The sequence below is a fragment of the Aythya ferina genome (genome assembly GCF_964211825.1).
Source record: "Aythya ferina genome assembly, chromosome: 25".
In the NCBI taxonomy this organism is placed as follows: domain Eukaryota; kingdom Metazoa; phylum Chordata; class Aves; order Anseriformes; family Anatidae; genus Aythya; species Aythya ferina.
Window position 1 is genome coordinate 1,354,333 of NC_140323.1, and position 20,463 is coordinate 1,374,795.

The 20,463-nt window shown below is 44.5% G+C and overlaps 1 protein-coding gene across 3 annotated transcripts in view; it reads right to left on the reverse strand.

Moving 5' to 3' along the window:
- LOC311423740 (uncharacterized protein) overlaps positions 1 to 20,463 on the reverse strand; it is a 239,522-nt gene that overhangs the window by 183,919 nt on the left and 35,140 nt on the right. For all 3 annotated transcript variants that reach the window (XM_084498121.1, XM_084498120.1, XM_084498119.1), the window contains exon 3: positions 2,601 to 2,748. The gene's annotated coding sequence lies outside the window, so the exon portion shown is untranslated. The remainder of the gene's footprint in view (positions 1 to 2,600; positions 2,749 to 20,463) is intronic.

The following is a 20,463-nucleotide window of genomic DNA, read 5'->3' on the forward strand; positions in this document are numbered from 1 at the left end:
TGCTAGGAATAATGGAAGACAGGAAATAATTTACCCAGGAAAGGGATTGAAGATATTTGGGTGCTGGCCAGAGGGTTGCAACCTGCCTTTAAATAGCAAATAAAACCAAGAAGACAATAATAACAAAGCAGTGCATGCCTGCAGAGAGAGGAAGGGGTAATTGCAGGCTGAGCATCTGGCCTGCTAAGGGAACAGCCAGCCAGCGAGGGGGTGCACAGACTGCTGCAGGGCTTACAAAAAGCACAGGTCAAGAGCAATGGGCTCATGATCATCACCAACTTCACGGCTGGTTTCTCTGCATCCTCACTCCTGCAGGAATACACTGAGCATCCACACTAAACATTTGTTTCTAGGACTACCATCTCCTGCTTTGCACTGGTTTTATCATGGCATCCGTAAGTGCAGTAGTATAACAGATCAGAGCAGCAGAATAAGGTCCTTCCTGGCTTCCCCAGTGTCTGGTAGGCTTTTTTGGTGTGATTTAGAAAACAGAGGGCATTTTTTTGGATAAGCAGAACCAAGAGGCAGAAGTTGCCTGAAATTTGTGTGAGAGGCAGCTTCATTTTTCATTTTGGACTGATCTTTGCTGGGTTCTGTCACGGGGCTACCCTGTCCTCTGGCAGCCTCTGTGATCGGCTGCTCTGTGGCACATTCCAACAAACCACTACTCGAGGCGTGTGGTTCACGTTTCCTTCTGATGTGACACAAATGTAATGACAAAGTACTCTGCTACACCTCGCTATTTATCTTATTAAATGGTCCCAGAACAGCTCTGAGAAATGTATTTAACGTGAAGACACCTACTAATTAATAAGCACATTACTCAGCAATCAATACTCCATTGATGATATTGTTTAAATTACACATGTATGGTAAGGATATGTTCCTGCCTTCCTTGTCTGTTTTAAGGTATGTATTGAAACTGAGCAGTGCCAAACGACTTTACGCTTTTCAAAAATCGGTTAAAATTGTTTTTAAATAGACTGATGCTATGAATGTATTATATTGCATAAAATTAGCCCTGATTATAGCCAGTTTATCACTTCAGCCTCTTCACAGCCCATTGATTAACCAGATACCAGGAGCAGTATATTCTCTTTACTGAGTTTGTGTTTTATTGCAGTGATGTTGTTATCTGTTTCAAAATCCTGACCGAGGCATTCCTGGCAATTACCTCTTCTTGGTCTGCATAACACGTGCAGATAATTCGCAGACTGGTCCCCCGTTGCCACTTGTATCGCTGGAAGATACCACCAGTAACCTCAATCTGCAGATCCCCGTCCTCAGAAATGCCACCAGACAACGAACACCCACACGTGCCCTTTCCACCAGTGTGTTTTCCTTCAGAAAATCCACCAGAAGATACATGTTGCTCTTGCAATTACCTTGCAATCAGACTTTTCCTCTTTGCACACCTTGAATAAGGGTTTCCTTGAGAGCTCTTGTGGCAGAGGCATTGGTGAGGGGATGCGGCTCCGGCAGTCCCATCACGGTGCTGAGTGTCCTACCAGGGCCGTGCTAGAGAGGGTGCTCTACCCTCACTGAACTCCTGCACTCTTTCAGCAGTTGGGGGTCCTGCATCAACACCTTTCTTCACTCGGCTTTGTCATGATATGGCACGATAAAACTGCGGGGAGCCCAGAGACTAAAGTGGGGCCCTGAGGAGGTGGCTGAGGTGGACACAGGAACCGTTGGGACCCCAAAAAGCAAGGAAACTCATTTCAGAGTACACAAAAGCTGTCCTTTGTCAGCCTGTGTAGTACCTACGTCAGAAAATGAGTCTGAATTTCTGGACTGAGGAACGGGCCCTGAGGGCTGCAGGTCATGCTCTGTCCCTTACACAGATGTTTAAACTCTGCCATGACTGGATCAGAGTTTCTCGGTGATCTCCCACAGATTTTGACAGGAATATTTACAAATGTAAATTCCAGATTAATTTCCTATGAATGAGTTCAAGTGTTTATTTAAATTTTGCCCTTTTAGCAAAGGCTTCTGCCAGTAATCAGCTTCACTGTGGTATTTTTGGAACCTGGACTTGCACAGGGACACTAGCCCGGCAAAACCACTTAAAAGCTAAAATGAGTGTTCCCAGAAGTATTCCCACAGCTCTGCAGTTACATTGCTTCTGCTCTGCAACGAGGAGTAACCTCAGGAGTTGGCTGTGAACTACCGGGGCCAAGTGAAGCTCTCGCAGTCAGAGGAAGCCAGGCAAAGCTTGCCTGGTTCCAGATGGTTCTGCATACCCCAAGCCACAAGTCTTGGGAAAGTTTTACAACATTTTGATACAAAGCAGCACGTGTTTGCCTGGGAACTGTGAGGAACTGATGGGTTTGGATCTGCCAAAATGCAAAGCAAAATCCAGCCTGTGTGAAGAAGACCAGAAGAAGGACTCACACAAACGCACAATAATTAAAACAAAACTAAACTTCCCAAGCAGTGCTGCATATGGTTGGCTGCTCAATTGCTTACAAACATGGGCAAGATTTTTTATTCCCAGTCATTCAGCCATGGGGTTAGAGCGGTCAGAGAGGAGATGTGCAGCTGAGGTCGCACATTCAGGCCTGGCACCACGGCTGTAAGCCAAATAACAGAGCTCTTACCTGGACAGCAGGAGCAGCAGCCCAAGCACACGTGGTGCTGATGATTAGTTGGTGAGCACATGTTGGTTTTACTTCATCGTCTCTAAAACATTACGGATCAAACGTTTCTGGAGGTCAGAACATGCAGTCACAGAGGATGCTGCAATACCTGTGATAAAAATAAAAACATAATGTGTTCTGATAGTTGGACTGAAAATTAGCTTTACGGTCTCCATGCATTGCCTCCTTAATGATGTGAAACATAATAGCCTCAACTGTAATAAAGATGAATCACTTTTTCATAAAATAATGAAACTCCGGTAAACACTCAAGGTTTATCACTTAATTTATCCCCAGTGCTCACACAGAGTATTTTTTTTTTTTTTGCTACCCTATTTTTAATATTCTCAGTGATTAGATTTCAATAACCTACTCCATAGCAATGTGTGCCTCATTTCCCTGGACAGACAAAATAGGCCATAACTTCCTCTCCGTTAGAGCACTAATGCTGTAATTTAGAACTTCTGTCAGGATGAAAGATCTTCCCAGGGAGTTGCGGCGGGCCCATGGCAACACTTCGGCACAGGGCTGGATAATGAAGTTTTCATTATTACATAAAGATATTTTAGGAGTGTCACAAGCCATAAATCCATTCTTCTACAATGCATCAGCACATTATTTTGTTTATTTCTCAGCCACTGGCTCCATCCTGCCCCGAATTTTTGGCTACCTGGTGAGCTCCCTTAAGCTGCCATGGAGATAAATTCAGGTTTCTCTCCCCGTGGTCCCGATGCAAGGGTCTGAGCGCTGATGGGGAGGGCAGGGGCTCCCAGCCCCTCCTAGCAGACAGACTGAGCCCTGCGACTGAATGTCACCGGGAGGAAATGCTGATGTGAATCAAGCTTGTGAGCATCAGGAATCACAGAGAGAGGCCTGGGGCTTTTTCAGAAGGAAATTTAGTGCTGCTGAATGGGGCTGAGTTGGTTTTAGGTACAGGCAGGGTGCAAAAGCAAAGGCAGATTTGCAATAAAAAAGTTTCCCGGTACTTCAGACTCATTGAAATGAATCAGTGGCTATCAGCAGGGGAACTTATTGCCTTCTACGAACACATAAGAAAGAAAATTATGAGCTGAACAAAGAAAGGCCTACTCACCTATGAGAAACTCATATTTCTGTCTGGAATATGAAAACAAACCGTAAAACCTAAGAGCACTTGAATTAATTGAAAACAAATTTCCCCTCCCAGTGTTAAGTAAATAGGAAAGTTCTTTGTGACGGCACAAATGCTGTCTGTAATGGTTTGCTAAGACTCTACTAATTTAAAAAAAAATAATCTCATTTGAAGATAGTTAATGGATTCTGCATTTCTACAAAGCATTAGGAAGGCAACATTTATCTGAACTTGGGGGCCTGTGCTGATTGCTACTCAATTAGCTGTGATTCAATTCACTGAAGAAAAATGCCCATTTCATTAGCACAAAGAAATAACCACTAGCCACAAAATAAATTCTCTCCAACTGCTCTAGCAACTGGTTTGATAGTGGTAAGCAGCGAATTTTAATGCTGCCACAGTGCTTCAACTGCAGCCCTGATTTCACATCACCAGGCTCAAGTCTTCCTGTTCACGTTTTTTTCCCCTTCCTTGAAACAAGCTCCGTGAATACTTCCAAATCAGGGAGTTTTTACTATTCAGATCTGGACTCCAGCTCAGAAGAACATTTTACAGCATGGGGGTAAAAGTATTCAGGATTTTGATCTGCTGCATTTTGATGACGGAGCACCCTTTGCCAAATTCAGTTGTTGCCTCCAGCAGCACAAATAAGGATTCTGGATTCTGCAGAGCAGATGCATCCTCTGCCGCTGCCAAAGCCAGTATGGCTGCATAGGTAGCCGAGATGACACAGTTTAATTTTGTAACTTGAAAGTAGCCAAACGTGCCATGCTAGCTGCCAGAATGAAAACCCACTGGCACACTGGGACTTCAGGGCTTACAATGATCAATGGGAAAATCGTATTTTTCCACTTATGAGAATAAATAAATCCAGGCATCTGTTCTTGGGGAGCAGGGACAGGTGTGTTGGATAGGACAGAACCAGATGCAACCAGACTGAACAAGAAGCTTCCTGCCTTGCTTTTTGCTGGTGCTACTGGGAGAATTCTTGGTAAGCCCTCTAGTAGCAGCTCCCCATTTGTCTGATCTCATAATACAGCTCACTCTTCTTGGGGGTCCTGTCTTTTAGCAGCTTTGTATTAAGTCATTTTTAACCTCATTTGCTCAGCACAGGTAAAGTTTTTAGTTTGCACAGATTGGTTTCAGTGGCAATGATGAGATAATGTTGAGTTACCAGAAGAGGATCTGGATTCCTATGAAAATGGCCTTGAGTTTTCACTTCAGTGTTCCCACAACAAAGCTTTAGAACCGCTCAAGGCAAAGTAAGACCAAAGGAAATGTGGCACACAGATAAGGATCCACGTTAAGATCTTGCTTTTGTCTTCCTTAAAGTAAATAAAGAAATAAGAAAAAAATAGGAAAGGAAGGTGGTGCAAGGAGAGAACTTCCCCAAGGAACCGAGTGGCTTCCAGCTCTCCGGCCACTAGATGTCTGTATTGACTCAAAATCATGACCTGGACGAAAGGAGTCACCGCAGTCAGGCTGGGCCAGTGATGGGGCTGGGCTTCTGGTTCTGGTGGTACTGGTGGTACTGGTGGTACTGGTGCTGGTGGTGCTGGCGGTATCGATGCTGGTGCTGCTGGTGGTACTGGTGCTGCTGGTGCCACACGCTCTACTAAAAGCACTTGGTAGATAAAAGAAGTGCTCTCCATCTTCCCTGCTCTTCATCACATTGACAGGGCGCTCAAAAACCCACTCTCCCTTTTCTCTCATTACCGTATCAGTGGCATCTTTCAGGATAAAGTTCAAGCCACCCTTGCTCCCTCCTCCAGGGAGCGTTAATTAGGCTGAGGTTGTTCTCACAGCGCGCGTTCGGGTGGGTGGCTGGGCTGGAACCCCGGTGCTGTTCTTGGAAGCTCTTCTATTTATGGAAATTAACGTCTTTCATTTCACTTAATTAAAGCACCCAGGAGCTATCAGGCTCATGATTTTCAGGAGATTAAAGCATGCTTTTAGAAGGTTGAGAAGGGCCAAAGCCTGAAGCTTAAATCTGAACCAACCAAGCAGTTAGTGGGAAGAGATGGCTTGAGATTCAAATCCAGGCAGCTGGGATTCGGGAGCATCGTAACTGCATTCTGAAGGCTGATTCCTACCGAGAAGTTTAAACCAGGCAAAACAATAAAGGAAACACATTCTGGGATGTAGTTCTGCCTCCAGCATTGGCCAAGACCATTCAGGAAAAAAGACACATACAGACGACAATAACTACTGCATTCCACATTTCTGATTTACTGGGTTCCCATTCAAACATTCACCTGAAGGACGTGTTTTTCATTTCAAAGAAAAATTCTGCGATAAAATTCTCCTGACATTGCAGAGTACTACTCAACACAGTAAAAACAAAACTTGTACAGACAACCCCACTACTCGGTTACACAGATTCACCCACATAAGACCCACTCGTATAAGGGCTACCTGCAATTTAGCAAAGGTGCATGCTGGAGGTACGCAGGTGAGGCCACTCATCACAGCCTTAGCACATTCAGTCTTCATTTCACACCACAGTCTAGCCCAGCATCAGGCATACATCTATATTCTGATCTTACTCCCAGCATGGCAAAACCAAAGCCACTGTTAGCACTCAGGAGACAGACAATGGTCTTTTGCCAGTGATGAGCTCAGATTCCAGCCCTAGGCCTGTGTTATGAGTGCCTGTTTCAGGCAGGCACCTAAAACCATTTAAAAATGGCAAAAAGCAGCTACACGGACTATTACCTATCTATGCGTGCAGCTAGTTTTACAAATATCTAAATGAGATATATATGCAATGCAGGGAGAAGGACTCATTTCTATCTAATTCACCAAAACTTCATGGGTCCATAGGGCATGCATTAATGACCTGTTCATAGCTCTTTTCCACCCTTGCAAGTTGCACAGGAAAACACATTTGTCACTTTGTCATTTTCTGTGTCTATCTGAGCACACTGCTGTGACTCCCAGACTGCTGTGCAGACTCTATGTACAAGGAAAACTACATATACCTACAAAAGTTGACTTATTTTCTGATTTTAAACTGCATTTATGAAGGATACAGAACTGCTTTGGGCAGAAACATCACGAGAAGTGGTCCTTTCAGATGTGGCTCATCAGCAGAGGACAACACCAACACTTCACCACTTCTGCATTTCTTATCAGCGAGTGGCTGACTCTCCCCAGGGTTCCCCTGGAAAATGCCCTAAGAAAATATTCAGAGGTTCCAGCTGGCCAGCGAGGTGTCGGAGCAGAGAAATGAATCTGCTGAGCTAATGAAGCTTAGATCAGAACTGTGTAAATACCATAAAAAAGAATTTGCAAACATTTGTTCAAATGAGAGCTTGGAATTAGTTTCAATAGTGCCCACGAGTCAGAACGTCTCTTGTACCCTCTCCTGGAGCACTTGCACAAATGAACCGTTGTTTAAAAGAATATTCAGACAAAGCATCATAAAAATGCAGGCAAATACATGCTCGATTCGGAGCGGTTACGCAAATATTTCCTCCAATGACTAATGACATCAAGGACTTTTCACGCTATTTGTGAGCACTGGGAGTCTAGAATGTGCCGCGTGGAAATTAATGTGGATCAGAAAAAAGGCACCGCCGTGTGCCAATTTGGGTAGAATTTATTAGTACCTGTGCTAAGATCCAATCCAGCATCTTTCCCCTGATTAGAAAGTCACTTTAATATCTCTGAAAACTATTCCTCATATCGCCCAATTCACCTAAAAGCCTCTGAATTCCTCGTCGTGCAGGAATCTGCATATCCCAAGGCTGCAGCAGGCATCTGTCTTCTGAGCACCCGTCAGTGATTTCCTGATATCACACCTTTAGCAATGCCAATATTCACCTAGCATTGGAGGGACCAAAGCATGATAAAAAAAACAGATGCCATGCCTGAACAGCGTGGGACTTTCAAGGTACAAGAGGAGGTGAAAAGTGGAACTGTAGGATGTCAGCAGAGCAGCGAGATCTATGGGTGGAGAGTCTGGAGGCCCCACAGACCGCTGAGGTCGGAGATGGGAAGGAGATGCACCGGAGAAAAGTTTCTGCAGGGTTCTGGCAGTTGCCCACCCCAAATCAAGCTCCTACTAGCTCGGCTGAGCTCAATGAACCTGACACTTAGCCAAAGCCTTTGACAAGCTGGATCTTGAAGAATAAGAAAACAACGCCCTGACAACATTTGTATTTGCATAAACATTATTTAATCAGCTCTGTGCCATCTCATTTTTACAGTAGGCTGTGCCCAGACAATTTCCAAAAATGACTTTAAATGCATTTAATTCTGGTGGGAATAGTTTTCATTGTGACAGTTCCTGAAGGCAAAGTGCTCTGAGGAAAGGCTAAGCAGGGACAAGTAGCACAAACACCCTCCTGCCGTGCTGCCATTTCAGACGTGGCTTGGAGAGAGACTTGCATTCAGACACGAGTTTAGCCTGCGTGGTTCAGTGAACTTACCAAAGGGGCTAGCTGCTAGATATTTTTAACGTGGCCACTTCTTTTCTAGGATTTTGGGACTAACAGCTCATTTCTAAGAAGCTGTTCATGAGGCGTTAAAATTACATACTGTGAATAGTGCTGGTAATGGTTCCTGAGCCAACAAATAATTCTCGTGCTTTTGCTGGGGCTTCTGCTGGTTGTGTTTCCAGACCGCTCACATGCATTTGACCTGTGACACTTTGCTTCTTTCCCTGAAAGAAGAGACCTTCCCGGCTTCCTTTGACTTGGTAGCTGGAGTGGGAAAGCTTGCTAAGAGGAACTCAAAAGTCTTTGAAGATAATTCATACATTGGTCAACAACTGTAATAACGTAGCTAAAATTACGGTGTGCTCCAAGCACTGAACATTAAAGACCTCGCATTTTATAAAACTAATAAATCAAATATGGTAAGTGTTCAACTTCTGGTTAAATCTAGATAATGGGTGCAGTTTCACTTCCCCAAATCACAGGAAAGGTTATGCACTTGAAAGAACTCTGCCTCCGAAAACCATTGAATCAGCAGCAGGTTTTGCAATGGCTGGTCAGCCTGTTGGCACGCCGGGATTCACACGAAACCCTCTGCCATGAGAAGCTGATCGGGAGCAGCCTCGTTTCCTTTCCCTCTCTTTCTTGTGTCTTGCTGCAAGTGCTTTGTTTCATTGATACCAACAGGAGCAACTTCCGAAGCCATTGATGGCGATGTATTTTTGGAAAAGGGATCGCACAGAGGTTCTCGGATCTGTAGTAAGAGGTTTTTGCTGGCTTTAACTAGGTGAGGAAATGTTCCTGCAAACACTCTAACCAGCTTACAGGTAAAAGTAAGGCTTTTAAGGAAAGAAGATGTTTACATTTTCTCGGTGTATCTTAGCCTGTTCCCATGAGGATGCGTGCACAGGCTCTCCCACCACCCTGAAACAGTCCTGAAAAAGCACTGCCAGTTTAGGCTACTTTCCAGCTTTTTTTCCTTGCAGTAGTAACAACATTATGCCCATAAAGACAAGGAAGACCTGGTCCTTTTTCTTGAACCAGGGGTGAGCCGTCTGCCTAAGGCTGGCACGGCTGCAGGCTTAGGTCCAAGGGTGAGCAGGGAGCTGAGCTGTGTTACTGGCAGGGCTGAGCAGCATCTCAGCGACTTCTCCGTGCTTCTGATGCTGAGAAAGACTAAAAGAGAAAATCACACAGCTCTCTGTGCTCTCATCTCAAACATCTTTCACCCTCAGCTTCTCTATCAGCATAACGGGTGCTCTGGTTGTGGTCGATTTGGGAAGTTTGTTCAGTTTTTTGTAGTCTGAGACCCTCAGCTCAGCAGCACTACGGAAGGCAGCGACAGACACTTGAGCAACCCCAGTGCTGCCAATGAGCCCAAAGAGCACTGCAGCTCTCCTGACCTCGGCCACTGCAGCTCTCCAAACCTCCCTGAATTTGTGTACCTTCCTGCACATCCTCCTGAGGTTGTGGCTTTGCCTTGCTGAAAGCAGAAGTTCGAAACAAAGGCGAGAGGAATGGAAATTTACTTCCATTTAGCTGCGCCTGGGTTTTATGTGGAAAAGGCACCCCACCCTCCCTATCTGAGAACCGGCAGCAGCGCAGCTCCCAGTGCCTTGCTCCGGGGGAGAGCTCCTCTGTCAGGTTGATTTGTGATGCGTTTGAGTTGACAGATCGCCCTGGGCGAGGGAGGAGGTGGGTTTGCAAAGGAAGGAAGAAAGGAGATTAAACCTCAATCAAAATGTGTGGCTACCTACGCTCGGGAAGGGGAAAGGCAATGGGGGAGGGTGGCAAGAGAAAAAGCTTTTACCAAATAGGGAAAACGTGAAAAGACCTCAAGATTGGCTTCATGCAGGGTCTCTGGTTTTTCAACCCCTTCTAGCACACAGCCTCACTAGGGCTCTGCAAGATGTCAAAGGCTCCCCTCTAAATCAGAATCAAGCAGCTGAACAAAGTTTTAGCAGAGCCAGGAAGCACCAGACATCTTTATTTTAAGCAGCAGTGTACAGACTAGGCAGACCAGCAAGTGTATCTTCATTTTCAGATATACCGAGAATGTGTGGCTCCATTTGCAGCCACTAGGAACCCCTGCAAATAAGATTGGAAGTGATTCTCATGCTGTCCTCACACCTGGAGAAGGGCATCACGCTGGGTGTGTTAGAGGCACAGAGATATTCCCAAATCTAAAAAAAAAATATGTAGTTAACCATTGAGAATTTACCCTTTATTACTCCTCCTGGTTGAAGGGACATCTAAAAATAGTATCTTGAATTACAATGAAATTTCAAGAAAAACCACCAGTACTTTTTCCCCTGTTGTGCCTGCAGAAAGGTGTACCGACGTGACCCCAGAGCAGAGAAATCACAGCTCCTCCTTCATGGCCACACACTTGAGTAGCCTTAAATTTTGCTTATCAGACTTGTTCTGTGATTGAACCAAGTAAAAAGGCAAATGTAGGTGTTGCTGTCAGGTGGTTAAAACGCAAACACACAGCCCTGTTCTTCCTCTCTTCATTCCTGCGTTTGCCCAGCCGTGGCATCTGTCCCCGTCTCTGCGAACAGCACGGCTGTGGAAGGGCCCTGGAAAGGTTTGGGAAGCTGCTGAGTTCCCTCTTCTGTCATCAGTGCTCTCTCTCCGTGGAAACAGATTACGAGCAGATGTTAATTGGGTTTGATTTTCAGAATTTCTGCACTCCCTCCAATTCTCTAGGTGTGTTTCTACCTGCACAATGTTGAGACACAACTGTGCTCCTTGTCAGCTCCTCGTGAGCGGCACCTCCCCTCAATGCCACAGACTCACACAGAGCGCAGCACAGCCAGCACAGCACATCGTCAGGGATGCGGGATGTGGGACGGTGAATCCTGAAGCCAAACAAAAGAACACCTACTTTATAACTGGGAAAATCTGTCAGCTGTATGGAACCGCTTCACACTGTCTCTTCATGCAGTTGCCAAGGGATTTCACACATAACCTATTACCAAAGACCAATAAGTATCTAGAGGAAATGAGCCTGCCTTATGCAATGATGTCAATAAATTTAAGTCCCAATTTCAAAATATCAATGTTTCAGCAACTCTGTTCCTCCTCCTAACTTCACAAGCTGGGGAGACAGGATTAAGACCTATGGTTTCCATTCCATACATCCTCTATCCAACCTTGGATACCTCAGGGGGTCTGGCTGACATGCACCTCTTGAATTTTTTATGCACTTACTGGAAAAAGGGCAAGGAGAGGGACCGAAATTATCTAATGGCAAGGTTGCAGATATTATGCTTGGAATGTCCTACTTCAGTACCTCTGCTAAGTACATAGCCATAGCTAAAGCAAAAGCATCCTGGAGGGAAAACGTGAGTTGTGGGATTAAATAACAACAGCAAAATATCATTTACAAACTCAAATTACCTGTGTTGCTTTTATTTCCCTATATTTCTATCTAATGATTTGATATTGGAAAACATGAAAACATTACAAAACTAGTGTTGTTTCCACAACAATTAATTGCTTCCAGATCTTATTCTACTGCACACATACAAGTCCAGTTATATTCAAGTTCAGTTTCTGTTGGAAATATAAATTCTGTGCTAGTCTGCAGCTTTAGTGCTTCAACCAACACTTTCTGTTGCTGTCCACTGATGTCCCTCATTTCCCTAATAGATCATGCTCATAAATCATGTATTTATTACCCATCCTATAATTCATCTCAGTAATTTAACTCTTTATATTTCTGTTTTCATATAAAATGCCAGACCTTGTAACTGTCCTGTGTAGCAAGCACCTCTTCCAGCAGCTAAACAATCTCTGCCGGAGACATAACAGACAGTCCTGTGCTCTCGCCGTGCCTTAGCTTCTTTCCTCAGCAAGTTATTATTGGTAATTAATGTTTTATGTATTTGAACTACCAAATATGTTGACATCTATTGCTATCAACAGCCACATAAACTTGTCAAGGATCTTATTGACATTTTACAGCCATGCATTTGGTATTATCTTTATTGATCTCAAATCCATTTTCTTTGTCGCTCCCTCCAATGTTCCAAACATGCTGTCTGCTCTCTGACAAGAACGGCACAACCAAAAAGTTGCTACAGACTATTTAACTTACTCATCCTGATGCTTTCACAATCTCTGCTCATTCTTCCTGCCAGTGGGATGGAAAGAGAAGCTGAGATGACGTGTGTAAATCCTGCCCCGAGCTCTGCCTTTTCAGTATTAAACAGCAAACTAATAATTTTACTGGAACTCTAAATTGGTTTACAACCAAGAGATTATCTTGAGAAACAGATATATGTTTTCTTCAGAAGTCTATAAAATAATGTATTTTTGACTGATCATATTTACACATTCCATTAAATAGTCGAGAAATGAAAAAGTCTCTGAAAAAAAAAAAAAGTTTCCTTTTCTTAAACTCATACCAATACTTTAGTCCAGCACCCTTTATCCAAAGGCAAAGCATATAGAAGGTGACACTGAACGAACCCAAAATGGGTTTTTATAGGACAGCATGAGAAGGCAACACCCTGATGCACGACATGGCTGTAAGGAACCATCTCAGTGAGCACTTTGAACTCGTACTATTTGACTAGCATGAAGATGAGAATGGGGGCATGCATTGTGCAGTGTGTAACGTGCACTGAAACATCACCATTGGTACTACAACTACAGTTAGTCAAGAGAAGGCCTCTTTAGTTAAATTCCCAATCACTGAGAGCTTCAATGTGATTTCCCCAGATCAGCTCTGTAATAACTGGCAGGGGAGGCTGAAGCCTTGGGAGTACACAGAGGTGTTACTGCACCGCTGGAACCAGCAGAATCTTTGCTCCTCCAGTGGGTCCAAGCTTCACCTTTCAATGAAAACAAGGATTTCACTCCTCCACACAGGTATTTCAAAGACAACCAGGATTTGGTGCAGATGCTGGCAACACAAGCCTGTTTGGGGAGGGAGGAGGGAGAGGTTCGGGAGCTTCATCTGGGCACCAGGACAACTCTGCCAGCCGGTTTGTTTCTATTGATCACAGTTTCATTGGGGGCTTCTGAAAGGAGTTGTTAAGACGGGTAATGACTGCACGCTAAAGGATTACCTCTAAAGACCAAGAGAATCAATAGCAAAATCTTTCTGCTCAAAGTTGCATTGATAACTTCAGACCCTAACCACACAGCGCCATTGTTCTCTGCCTCGGCACCCAACATGTTTCTTTTTAATCGCCCAGCGAATTAAAACTTTTGAAACTGCTTAATTACTGGATTTATACTTCATGAAAGGATCAGTTGTAATTATAGGCTGTTTGGGGAAGGGGGTTTCTCCTTTAATTCTAATTGCAAATAATTGACTATAAAACTTTTCTGAGCATTATATTTAGAACAAAGATTTATCCTTTGAAGTCAATATTTGGTTTATACCTCTCTGCGAAGGGGATGCACAAGAAAATATATTTTGCTTCTGGTAATATTAACTTCTTCTTATGGTAGCCGTTGCAGCACTCGATCAAAGAGCCAGACCTTTCTGTGCAAAACAGTGCATTAAAGCAGAATGGCGAGTCCCTGCCCAGAGGGAGCACGACGCATTTACAGGGCGATGGTAATCCAGTAACAGAAGTCAAGCAAAGAAACAAAGAGGAAGTGATAAGTACTGAAGCAATCCTGACCAGTTCACAAAGGATCATTTTCCATGCCCTCATCTCCTAGTCTCCTTACCCTGTTTTTAAATGACCCATCGCCACCAAGAATTACTTTAGGAAGGGACGAGGAAGAAGGCAGTACACATCGCTGGATTTCAGTTCCCAGGGGGTAACACACCGAAGCTGGTCTCTTGGAAGAAGGAAACTTTGTACCATCATGGTATTACCTACTTACATGGGGAGGAGAGTTTCCTGGGTAAGAACTTCCCACTCGCACACACACATCTCAAAGGACAGCAGAACTTGAAACAAGCCATTGAAGGGTTGGAAAACACCAAGGCAGTTTGGAAACCTTGACACAAAGTATGGAAACCAGATGGTGTGAAACTAAATCTTTCACACTCAGATCAGGTAATGCCTTTGAAATTTTGACCGAGAAAGGCACAAGGAGCTCTACAGGCTGCACACAGATATAAATTATGTGTTTATTTATGAAAGAAAGGGGACAACTAAATAAAATGCATACTGAAAGGAACACCTTTGCCTATTCTGTCTCAGAAAAAAGAAAAAAACAAAAAGTAAGGTGCTTTTGTTCTGGGAGAGAATTTATGTATCTTCATTTTCTACCATTAAAGCATAAAGCTTTTAAAGGCATTTGATCATTCTGTTCACTAAATCCTTGAAATTATTCAAGATGACTAGAGAGATTTGGGCCTTGGCTTACAAATTTTTATTATTTTCTCTGTGGCCTTCAGGATGTGATTCATCTGTCTAAACGTCTGCATCTAAACTAGTCACCTTAGGCTCCCTTGGGAGATAAGAAAGAGAAATCTGCACTTGCAAGGTGTGATTCATCTCATCCCCAGGTAGGCATCTACAGCAGGTCAGAGGGGGCACACGTGGACACGTCTCTCTCATAGGGGCTGGGCTGACCACATCTGCCTGCCCCAGAAACGCTGCAGGTGAGGGATGCCCACTGCAGGCACTCTTGGGGGTCTGACATTCTCTGGCTTTATGTCTGTTTTAAGAAGAAGGAGAATATATGAACAAAGACAGCCTTCAAAGAAAGAAAAAGGCTTGTTAATTTACTTCTGAAAAAAAAAAAAAAAAAAATCAGTTACCTTTCTCTTTCCTCTCCTATTTGTTTGCAGCCCTTGAAATCTCTGGAAAATCGAGTCTTACCCCAACTACTGAATAACAAATCTTTCCTGTTCTTGGTTGTTCAAATTTGAGTAGACGGTCATCATCCTTCTAGTTTACTAGGTCTTCAATAAAAAAGCAAGTCAGGGTTTTCTGGATCTGATTCCCTCCTATATCCTAGATTAATGTATCCTAGATTAAGCTTGACAGAACTAATATTAGTTCAATTGTTCTTGGAATATCTCATCTGTAAAATGAGAGGAGAAATCAATTCAACAGAATACCTAGGGGAAGAGAACAGGAGAAAATGACTTTTTTTGTACAAGAAGGTTTTTCCATGATGAGGAAACAAGAAAAAATACGAAGACGGGGTTGTTTTGACAATCTGGTTTTGCCTGTAGGAATGCCCATTTCAGGAAGCCTGACAGTTATGATAAAAGCAAGCAGCTCTAGGAAAGAAGCAGGGAAAAAAAAAAAAAAAAAGAAAAAAAAGAAAAAATATACATAGCAGAGAGAAAAGAAGGCCAGTGAGAAATAATAATAATTAGAAAAATGTCACATTAAACTCTGCGAGCAGCATCAGCAGCTGCCTACACCTGGAGGGGGAATGCGGGCAGACAATCGGCAGGGCAGCGTGCCGCGTCTTGTGCGCATTCCTGCGGCCGAGGCAAGTCTGTGCAGCCCCAGGAAAATTCCACCTCCTGCCGTCCTGCCCCACGCTTCCAGCTTGGCCGCTTTGATAAAAGAGAAGTAAAATACTCAAATGCTGCTAACATGGCCCCGGTTGTGCAGTTCACGCTTAGCTTGGCCTTACAAGTGCTTGAGTGGCAGCGCAGCATCGCCTGGTGTTCCCTCGAGCCAGTCCAGGACAGCACGGTGGCTCAGTGTCCTGATCCCCAGCAACCTCAGCCTCTGCTGGTGGTCACACTGACTTCAGATATCCACTGGTAGGGGAAAAAACAACGTGCACATGCAACGGCTCGCTCAGCCTCGGTTTCACCTCTATGCATGGATAAGGGGGCAGAGGAGACAAGCAGCATGTTGGAAATGATCAGGGAACACCAGCATTACAACTCAGGATGAGCCTTGATTTCTTACTCCCTGCCTTGCAGCCCCCTCTGCCTCTCTGCTGCAAGAAACTTTGCTTGGTCCTTGGCCACCTCCTGACCTCGGTGTGGGCTTCACCTCAAAAAAATGTAATAAGCACTTCGCTGTTCTGTGTGCCTGTTCCTAGGAACACAGCACAGTCACCCTCCTGTGCATTGTCTATACCACAAGGGGCCCAAGCACACACAGAAGCAAATCGGATTAGCTCAGGACTCTGCTCACTGCGGCTCAGTGGGGCCACGGCACCAACCAGGCACATCGTCTGCTTGCAACTGCTGCAGCCCCCAGATTTCTGGAAGGCTTCTTCCAGGGACGACCCGGAGCAGAGTTAACCAGGAGAATTTGTCTTCCTGTATTCCATTGTGATCCTGAGCTTGTACAAAAAAAAAAAAAGCTGGAAAGAGTAGCTAGATGGAAACAGAAAGCAAAGCATGTCAGGGCTCAGCTCAGCAGATCTGTCTTTGTGCTACCTCCTTCCAGTTCTCATATGCTGCCTGCTGAGCTGACAAGAGGTGTATTGGAGCTAGATTTTTTTTCTTTTGCCTCCTGTTGTCTTCACAGAATTTCAGACTCTGCTGCCAGATGCTCACTCATGCCAGAGCAGGATGAGTAATAGTGGCTTCATTCCTAAATGAGCCCCTCTGATTCATGAGATGTGCTAGCCGTTTTCTCCAAATGCCGAGGGAATCAAAGTTTCTCATGGGCCCCCTGCAGAAAGATTAACGTGTTAGCAAAAGCCTGATTGGGAATGTGGGTAAATAACGCTGGTTTGTGTGTTTGTTCTTTGCCTGCAGTTCTTCCTCTCTAAGCAAAGCCCATCAGCATTTCCATGGATATTACATCCATTATCATAATGAGGATGAGGTAAATCTTGCTCACCATCTTCTTGCTATTTCTGCCCTGGCTGTGCTTCTGTAATCTGCACCAGATTGCATCTTCAGCAGAGCTGTGCTAGCTGCAGTCATGAGATCATGCCCAAAGTCTGAAGTTCATATGCATTGCTTTATGTGTTTTTCCAAAGAAAACATCCAGAGGAAACTCATGAAATGTCTGCTCTTTCTTATGTTGCTTCAAAACTAAAAGACTTGTAAATCATCGCTGAATGGGATGCTGTAAGCTTTTCTCCCTCTATTATGTATTATGGGGAAATTAATAAGTAATGGGATTTGCAAGATGGAATACAAGGAAACCCACAGGGTAGGTGTTAGAGAGGCATAATTTAAAAAGTCAATGAAAGGATCTTTTAAATCACAGTTAAATTATGCTGATATTCACCAAAGTCCTACGTTAAAATGCTTTTTTCATAAAATATTGAAACTCCTTTCTGCAGTAACAAATTGCGGTTCCCACAATCCAGGAGGATTGAAGGAGCAGGCAAGGAGCCTTTTTTTTGCACGTGATGCACCTGCAAAGCACCACCTCATCGTGCCCCAAAGCTCCTTTCCAGCACACTCAGAAGAGGTTCAGAGAACGAGCACGGCTTCAAGCTTCCCAGGGTCTGTCCTGTTCCTCCCACCTCCTGCTCCTGACAAGCGTGGTCCCAGCATTAATTCAAACATCCAGACAACTTCCCTTCAGGCTTTCCTAAAGTCGGGCCTTTTCATTCCCTCAGCTCCTGCCCTTGCTCTGCATTTTCCAGGGCAAGACAAGCTTTCTGAGAGCTCTGCAGAGGTCTGTGGGGTCACAAACCTCACTCCTCATGCCCGGCTTTCCCTGGTTCTGCTCACAGCAGGCATCCCTCGGGCTAGCAGCCCTCCCAGGACTTCTTGCCGTCTTCCATCCTCCCTCTCAGACCGAATCTGTCTCCATGCACCCCGTACACTGCTCAGAGCCATGGGTGATGGCTTATCTCAGCACAGCCCCGGCTGGGCACGGAGCTCGTCGGCACGCACAACGTGCAAATAAAAACCAGGGCACGTCCCCCTCGGTCTGCACAGCTCCTGCGGAAACCTTGGCCCCGCAGCCCGTGTCTGCAGAGCACCTTATCCGTGTGAATCAAGCACTAGGCCAGAAATGAGAGTTATTGTAAGCTCACCTTTAGCTGCATTACAGCATGAGATAAACCCATTGGTTTTTACAAGGTGTGCCACGCCATCAGCACAGACTGGTACATGAGCTTTCTCCTTTTCTCGCAGCAATGAAATGCCTCTCACTGAAGCTTCACGAGTTTTGCACTTGGCAAACCGTTTTATCAATTTGGTAGATAAGGCAATGGAAGCGACGGGAATTTAAGGGGGTCGGGACAGCAGTATTGAACACTAGCTTTTTGATCGGTGGAAATGGATGCAATAGCTGGCTCTAATGACAAATTTATGAGGGAAAAACTCTGTCAGCTGAATGAGTGTTTCAACAGAGAAAACACAAATGCGTCTTCTTATCACCCATGGGCTCAGAACCCCATTGGGCTTGGTTTTCTTCTCATTTACATCAGGATATTGCTCCTACAGCAGGGTCTGCAGATTGCATAGATTATGTTGAATTCAGGGAAATAATGCCAGTTTGCACCCTCTAAGAATCTGCCCTGCTGATATGAAAGGTAATTTGCCACCAGTGTGAACAAGGACAGACTGAAAACCCCTCTTACATTAAATCACATAATATCTTCTATCTGCTAAATGAAGTCTTGTAGAAAATGGTTCAGCAGTGAAACCCTACCTTAGATCACATCATTTTAATGCCTTTTTTTTTTTTTTTTCTCCTGTTAAAGCTTGTAAAAAGCAATCTCTGTCTTGTGAAGAATTGTTTTGCATTTTGGAACCTTAGGGAATTAGATGGGGCTAAGTAATTATGAGGAAACTTCCATGAGTTGAATAGAAATGGGCTAAATGGGCAGAAAGCTATACAATGCATTAAGATAAGGAAGCTAAAATTCGGGAAATGACTAAAAAAGATAGTTTAACCTTTCTGCCTGTTTTGAATTGATTTGAATATATATTTTAAAGGCTGTTTAAAACTGTCTGATCAAAAGTACCAAGACACCTTTGCATATCTGGACTGACTTTGACCCAAAGGGGAAGAAATCTGCCTCAGTTCAGACCTTTTCAAATACATATAGATATATTTTCTATTTTGACCTTAATTTGAATTTCACATTCATCTCTAACAAAATTCCAACATCTCCATTGTTGGCCAAATCTACTGAAAAACTCATGGGAATGAGAGGATGGGAATTAATGTTTAGATAAGAACTAAAATTTGGAAAGAAATTTTGGCTTCAAGTGCAGGGCTGAGTAGAAGCAACGTATTTATAAAACAAGTGAAAATGAGAGTTACACAGATCCATCAGAAGTCAAACCTGGCAGGGTGTGAGCTCGCTGGTAACAGGCTCAGACCCGCGTCCGATGGTAATGCCAAAAAGGGCACGGTGTGGAAGTTCCTATAACGAAAACAAGAGAAGACTGTGTGCCATCTAACTCGTACACACGGGGTAGTGCAGCACGTTTGCAGGGGTTAATAATTACAGAGGTACAAAAGGAGAGCCCCACCAATGACTTCGGATACCCCTACCTCCTGCAAGCGCTGGGAGATGAGAGAAATCGCACTAAAATTTTATGAACACAACTATTTGAAAAGTCATCACCTACAGATATAAAGAGAGTTGCCTTCAGCAGTTCACACAAGCATTTATTACTACTTGTCACATCTTTTTTAATAAAAAAAGAAAGGTTTTTTACTTCCATTTGAAGAGAGAGAGAAGCTGTGCCTTCAGGCAAGCTGCACGGAGGAATGTCCAGCCCCACATCAAAATGCTGCAGTGACTTTTACTGTCACCCTGCTGCTCCTCAGAGGAGACAGGGGCTGCCTGAGACCTGACCACGAGGTTACACCATCGCCAAGGCAGACCCCGGTGTGGGCAGTGGGTGAATGTGAAGCAGGAGGCGAGGGGGCCCGGACCGTAGCTGAAACGCTGCCGTGTTTTAGAGAGCCCTGTGCTGGTGGTGGTTTATCACAACTGCTCCCCATATTGAAGAGAGGGGATCACCTGCACAAGCTCCTCCCCGGCTGCAGCCCTGCCTGCTGGCAGAATCGGGTCGATGCTGCAATTCTTTGTGTAAGTGCACAATGGGACGAGGAGGTGGTCTGGGGAGAGGTTCCCGGACAGATCCAGAAATCACTGTGAGAGAAATAACATGGAAGAAAGGAATGAGGTTTTTTTTTAAGTGCTATTTTTCCATTTTGCATTGTCCCAGGTGATTCATGAGCTGTGTGGTGCATCCAGCTACAGCCTTGGGGAGGACGAGTGACCCCTGGCAGATTGGGGAACTGCCTGCAAGCAGGGACCCCCAGGCTGCCCGCCCCTCACTGCCTTTTCAGCCTCCTCCTCTTTAGGGTTCTGAAGATGCAGCTGAAATAAAGTTCCTTTACTGGAGGGCACAAGAACACTCACAAGGATTTAATTTTAAGGCAAGTTA